Here is a 7,209-nt window from a genome sequence, read left to right on the forward strand (position 1 = left end):
TTAGACAAAATTATATCAGCTTAGTGGCTTTAGTGGCTGCGTACCTTCCTCTTTATTTTGCCATCACAGCTGCCTTCTTTTTGGCATCTTGCAGATCAGTAAGAAATACTCTTATCTTTCATAAACCTTGGAAAGCAAACCTTTTCTCCAAGGACAGCTTTGGTAGGGTTGGACTTTGTTAGGCATAAAATAATGGGTTATAGCAAGAAAAAAATTCAACCAAATGTCTTTTATCTTGCTGAGGAGGAATTGTGGCAAGTCATGCCACAACATCTCAGTTGAGTTGGTCGGCTACACCTGGAAAAGTTCAACTATGTTAATTGTTTTATTATTATTAATTTGGATTTCAATGTAGTTTGTGGGATTGCCACATGATTCTGGACTGATAGATGTCAGTGATTGTTTTGTTTGTTCTTCAGATTTTATGCATTCTGGTTTTTTTTGTTTCTAGAGACTCTATTCTAGAGGTTCTATTTAAAGTTTTATTAAAGTTTTTTCTTGATAGTATATGAATCAGAATAGGGGAAAAAACCAGTTCCTTATTATAATTAAGTGCGTTTTAATGAGGGGTTCTTGTATCGTTTCCTGACATGTACAACATTGCAATGAAAACTACCAAAAGTGGCCATAGGGGGGCAGCATAAGACCACAAACGGGTTTTCATTTAATCTGTAATTAGTAAGCAAACACTGTGGCTCTGTTCAGTGAGCTTCAACAGTTTATTGAATATTGAATAGAGTTTGTTAATTTTTCTTCACACTCAATCATATCAAACAGTCAAACATAATTAAGCGTTTAAAGATTAGATTTTACAGGCTATCAATTAGGCTCTGGCATGTCCTTGGAACTTTATGCAAGTAAGACATTTCAGATGATCTGTGGTAATAAGTTGCAATATTTAACACAAACCTGGATGGTGAGAAACTCCTACTACAGCTCGCTAATGCTGGAAGTATCAGGAATATAAGGCTTTTTGAAGACTTAGACTATTTGAAAGGCTGAAAAGATTCTTCAATCTTTTCAACAGGTTTAACCTTCACAGCTGTGTAAGTGAATTTGGAATGACCTGACCACCGCCGGGTTTGATTTAAACAAGCCTGAAGAGACAGAACAGGATGTTTGGATGTGTCGGACGCTTTACTACCAAACCTCACAGATGTGCCGTGTTTCTCTCTTAGAGCCGTTTTTCTCCTCTAAACACTAACAGGTCGGGGGGAGGAAATAAACAGAATGGAGATCATATTTTTTTTGTGTGTGACCTGCTTCCTGAAAGCACGAGATTGAGGTATAATATTTTATATCATGTCTTATCTTTTCATCTTTGCCGCTGGATGCAAATTGAGCCTGTGGCAGAGGGCTGCTGCTGTTCCCAGCAGGACGTCCATCCGTTTTGAGCCGACTCCTTAGCATCAGGAGCAGCTGCGGGGAGGACAGAGGAAGGTCACAAGCAAAATGAGACTGAGTGTGTTCAGCAACAAAAGAGCCTTGGCCCTGTGGTTTCAAGGGCAAGATTTATGCAAAAAAAAAAAAAAAGAAAATCTCTGCACATGAAAAATGGAGCACAGTGGAGCTCATTAAGGTGTTAGGCATGCACAATATCTTTCAAATCAAATGCTACAAAGCCTTAGTCTTTTCGCTGTCATTTCAGGGATCGTCTCTTCACTACTTAATATGCTGCAGCATACTGACTGCTGTTCAAATACATTCCATAGTTCTGGAGTGCTTACTAACTTGAAGGATTTTCTCCCTGATGTGTTAAGTACCCAGCAGATCAGAAGTAGCTACTCCCTGCAAATGATGGCTCTGAATTCAGAGGTGAAGGATACCATAAATTAGCCTTTTCATGCGTAATTTCATAATCAGAATAAAACCATTAATAGCTATCCTAATCAGCGGAGTAAAATAAATAGCATTTCATTTGGTATGGAGACATATTCAGAATGGTCTTGGTCAGCTTTCATGGAGTTCGCACAGTGAGAGCCTTCATATATCATATGATCCATACATTTTCTTAGACCCTTGCCCATAGTGGGGTCAGGAGGGGTCACTGGAGATTCAAGGAGTTCTCAAACACGAGAAATGAAATAATCAAAACAGCACTGCAGGTATGTTTTTGATGAGAGAATAACATTGTAATAAAAACTAATTTATGTATCTTCCACTCCTAAAGAAATAAAAATCAGCAATATAAACCAGCATGTAGAATATTTGAACAGCAATAAGCCCATTTTTAGGATTATTCTTTTAACTTTGAGATTGAAAATAGTTACAAAAACTAATTGGTAAATCCAAAAGTGATCCAAGTTCCAAATATTGAATATTGAAACTCATAAATATTGGGTGGTGATGTTTATATTTTATTTAAAGTCAACTTCTAAGGAATAGAAATGATTTAGGTGTCTCAATATCATTTACCAAATAACTTTATTAACAAAACAATACTTACAGAAACTTTTCATTCTAAGGTTTTCTAGGAGATTTAAAGGAGAGTGCTAGCAGTCACACTTTGACATTATTTTGTTAATCTTTCATTCACAGTCAGTTGCTTTGAAATCAATTGTACTGCTTTTGTTTTAAATGATCCGTTGAACGTGTTGTTAGAATTATTGTTTTTTTCTTTTCTGTTTTCAACAGTCGTGGTGCAGCGCTAGAAGAGCCGTGTTCATAAAGTCTGTAAAATCTCATTTCATTCATACCATCTGTTCTGCCTCTTGCTCCCACTGGCATAAATGTGATTAAAGCGCCTCTTTCGGAAGAAGAGACTACACTGGACCAATAAAAAAAAAGGAAAAAAAAAAACAAAAAAAAAACACCCAAACATTTAAATTATTTGTTTATATGTCCTTAAATGTATAGAGTATGCAGGTTTAGAAAGTAAATATGTGTTTATGTGTGTTTGAAATACGTAAGAGCACACATTAGAGGCAAAACACTCTTTTTTGTTTTTCATTGTGATCATACATGCATATATAATTAGAAGGGTGGGACAGTAGGTCAAGTTTGGTCAGTCTCTCTTTTTTTTTTGCCTTTTCCTTGGCAAGGCTTGGCAGTGACTGATTGGCTGTTTAAATTACATCAGCGGGACACTTGAGGACACCACCAGGCAGCTTTCAACAGACAGCTTTGTTCGTTCCTCAGTCTTGCGCAACAAGCAGCAAACTATGTGGCTGAGAAATGACTCCCATGCAACACCAAGAACTTGGAGCAGCCAGATGTTTTCCTCCCTGAGCTCGTTGTTATCACACTTGTTTTATAGGACATCCGTGAACATTCTGGTTCTGTCTTCATCTCGGTTCAGACTGTCAGCATGCCATTTAGCAAACATTTAGCATATGCTCGGAGATGTGGTATTTCACAGCGTATGTTATGTGACAATATATGCCACACGGCCATATGGTCGCAGTGTATTAATATGTCAAAACAGATGAGAGTAACCAACGTTATTTGAAATGCTCTTCTTGTTTTGGGGAAAACGACAAAAAGGTCAGTAGTGCAATTTCAGATCGCACATCTTTACGTTTAATGTTTAAAGATCATATATTATCATATTTTCACCTTTTTCATTTCAGCTGTGTTCAGACTTGTATCTCACGATGGTTATGTTCACTTTTTTTAAAATGATGAAATATGTGAAAAAGCATGAAATAAAACATTTTTCTGAACAAGGCAAATAAAACTTTCCACAGAAGAAAAATGATACGTTTGGAATGCTTAACTTGGACATCTGTGGATTACACAATGATGCAAGACAAAAAGAAGTGATTGCATCGTTGCCTGCTCATACTTTGGTTAGGAAAGCAAAAAATGTATGGAGATCTGTCCAGTGAGGAGGAGGATACCTTTCAAACCAGCATTCTACAGAAGAATTAAAAGTTCCAAATTCTGACTGTGGTATATCCAGACTAATTTAGCAATTTAAGTTATTTTGTTAATTTTGCAGCAACATTTAGTTATAGATGTGCAACACAAAATAGCTCAGTTTAAGAGTCCCTACATAGCCCTCATATCCGTCTTAGAAACGGTCGTCTCTTTATATGTCTGATAACCTGATGTTTCCCTGAGATCTCCGATTTTCCCTCGATGTCTTTTTCATTGGTGGAGCAATACTGACCCCCACTGGCAGAGTAACCAAACAGTCACTGGTGATGGACAAAAACATATTCTATCATTTTTAGCCAAAATGAATGATTCTTTGTGCTCTAATCCAAAAAGCCCAACTAGAAAAGAACACAGAAAACACAAAACAATATACATTTACATAAACTATCATGTCAACATGGCCAAAGAAGCACAATTGTGAAAAGTTAAAAATGTGTAATTTATTTCATATTAGAAAATGTGAATTATTTGACAACAGAAGAACATTCTCCACAAACAGAACCCCTTTTTTAATCTATTTAGTTTATTTAATTAGCACTGACTCATAAAAAAAAAATAAAAAAATATTGCAAGGTACTTTACGTAAACAGATCGTTCCAATTCAGTACTAGTTATACTACAGTTGCCGTTTGCTACAGTTCAACTTTGTAACAAACCCTAATCCTATATAACACTGTACAAATTAGAGCAAGTCTATTTTGGCTTAATAACAGCTTTGCAGCGTAAACATTGAACTTAGTTGGCACAAACTTGTGCCTGATGGGGTTTATTTTTTCCTAACAAGTTGGTTCTCATACACCAATATTCACCCAAGTCATTAACAYAACATGCTAATATTAACAGAATTAAACAACATTGTTTTACATTTGAGCATGTCTTGATATTGCTGTGGAAAAGGCTGATTGGGTCATTGGATAAATACTGTATTTTGGTCTTTGAAGGATTATGGGGAATTAGAAAGCTCACAATTTCTATCCAAATGTTTGGTTAAGTTACCCAACTACTGTCTCAGCTTAGATTTAAGACATAACCCAGTAGCTGCTGTGAGCGAATCTCTGAGTTTTATGTGAGTTTAGGGGTTTTGTTTTCACTCATCTTTGTGCTATTGCTGTTCAGGAGATTTGGAGGCGAAGGGGTTGGGAGTGATATTTTTGCTGAACATACTACTAGTCTCTTCACTCAGTCCTATATTTGCCAACTCCAAGACACTGATGAAGAGATCCTAGTATCACGCACAATTTCAACTTTAACTTTGCTTTGATACGGTTGGAAAAATGACACAAATCCTCGAGTCAAATCTATTGATTTAGTTAGAAGTGTTTTCAGTGAAAAGCAGATCTTTAGCTGACAAAAATCCCCTGCTATGATGTTTTTTTTTTAAAGTGTTGTCAATGTTTAATGTAACACCAACTTTATAATTCAAAAGCTGTATTTGTCAGCTGTGAGCTGCCCTGAAGGAACAGTGCTTTTTACACACAGAGGGAAATACTGAAGATGGATCAACTAGATTGTGAAACTCTGATGAAATTGCAAAATGCCATAGCTGATTTATTTCACTATTGATTCAATCGAAAGACGTGTGATTTTTTTTTTCCTTCATAGCAGAGGTTTGAAGTAGTTTGCACCAGATATCTGATCTGAGATTTTTTTTTTTCTCTTTCTCCATTCGTTCCGGGAAAGTGGAGTTCTCTTTCCTCTGGAGTAACTCTGGAGAATATTTGTTGAGGTGATGAAAGCAAATAAACTAAACACGGTTGATCAGCTCCAGCAGTATGAAACACAATCCCACAGATAAAGCATTGCTGTTCGGATCATTAGGTGCGTACTCCACTTGCCATCGCCACAAGTTTGACATGATTCTGCCTTGAAACAATAGATAAAAGCTTTGATATTTTCCCAGACTCAATTTTTGCAGAGTCGGGTTGACGGTGCACATCTGCTGTAAATGTTTGAAGCCTCTCCGCATCCACGTGTGGTGAGTTAATCTGGGGTTTGGCTGCTGTTTGCTGGAAATTTGCTGAAGTCATCCAACTCTACTTTGCTCAAAGGAACTATAAAGGTGTAATCACCCCACCTCCACAGGTGTGTGAAAAGTCCCTTCTCGTCTCATTCAACACTTTTTTTCTTTCTGGTCAACCTTAAACAGGGCCTAGGTGGTAAACATCTGTAGCTTTGGAAAAAAAAATGTTCTCATGGCATTCTAACTAGTACGAACATATTATCTTCGCAAATAAAAAGCTTTTTTTTATTGCAAAACAAATTAACCTTCTTCTTTGGAAGAAAAATGAAGCTTTCCTTTCATACTGAATACAAAAAAGAAGTTAACCATTTCTACTGCGCATTTCCCTTGCTTTTCAATTGCATACAAAAGATAAGTAGCTTAAAATAAGCAAAATTCCATCATCTGCGTTACACGTACCTTTTTTCTTTTTAACATGTATTGACAAATGACACAATCACTTGATATTAACTGCAGCAATTAATATCAAGGTTACCCAATCTCATGCTGTGCTGTCCAAACATTTTGTCAACACTGATGAAGATTCACTGTTTTTGACAAGCTGAAATATTAAATTTGCTCGCATGGGAAGGCAAAGCAAGGGAGTTGGACTTATTTTTTGAGTACTGCTGGTAATAATTATTTATCCACCTGGGGATCCAGTAGATCTTGTACAGAACATTTAACTTTATTTCCAAAATGTCAAGCCGTTGTTAAATTTGGAATCCTGGGGCAATAAGAAGCAACTTAATCTGCTCTTTTAGTTTTGCACACAGTAAATGTTGCACCATTTGTCACAATGCACACATTTAAAGTGGAATAAAGACATAAAATCTGTTTTCTTGCCACGGGTGTGGTAAGATCCAAAAACCTCTCTCAGCCAAGGATACACCTAAATGCTTTAGAAAACCTATTATTATTCTATCAATGTCTATCTTCAAAACGTGCAAATTTAATCTGCTGCAAAAAAACTTAAAATGAGAGAAGTATTTTAAATTACATTAATTTAGTGATGGTTGAATTTCAGACCCTTATGCTTACTGTAGAGAAAGGAAGAGTTAAAAATAAAAATCTGTATTTTAGGCTATAAAATCCCCTGAACACCTTCAAGGGCATTTTTACATCTCTCCCATGCTATAAGTGTCAGAAATCTTAAATGACATCTTAATGTGGATAGACATTTTTTGGGTGTAAAATAAAATTACTTTAAAGGTGAGCCGTTTCTACTTTCCAAGCCATCCTAAATCAAGGTTAAAAAGAGGATGACATGTACTTGCTCAGACTGATATCTATCCTGTGCAATTAGATTTTTTTTTTTTTTTTTCTGAAGA

The sequence above is a fragment of the Poecilia reticulata genome, linkage group LG2 (genome assembly GCF_000633615.1).
Source record: "Poecilia reticulata strain Guanapo linkage group LG2, Guppy_female_1.0+MT, whole genome shotgun sequence".
Lineage (NCBI taxonomy): Eukaryota > Metazoa > Chordata > Actinopteri > Cyprinodontiformes > Poeciliidae > Poecilia > Poecilia reticulata.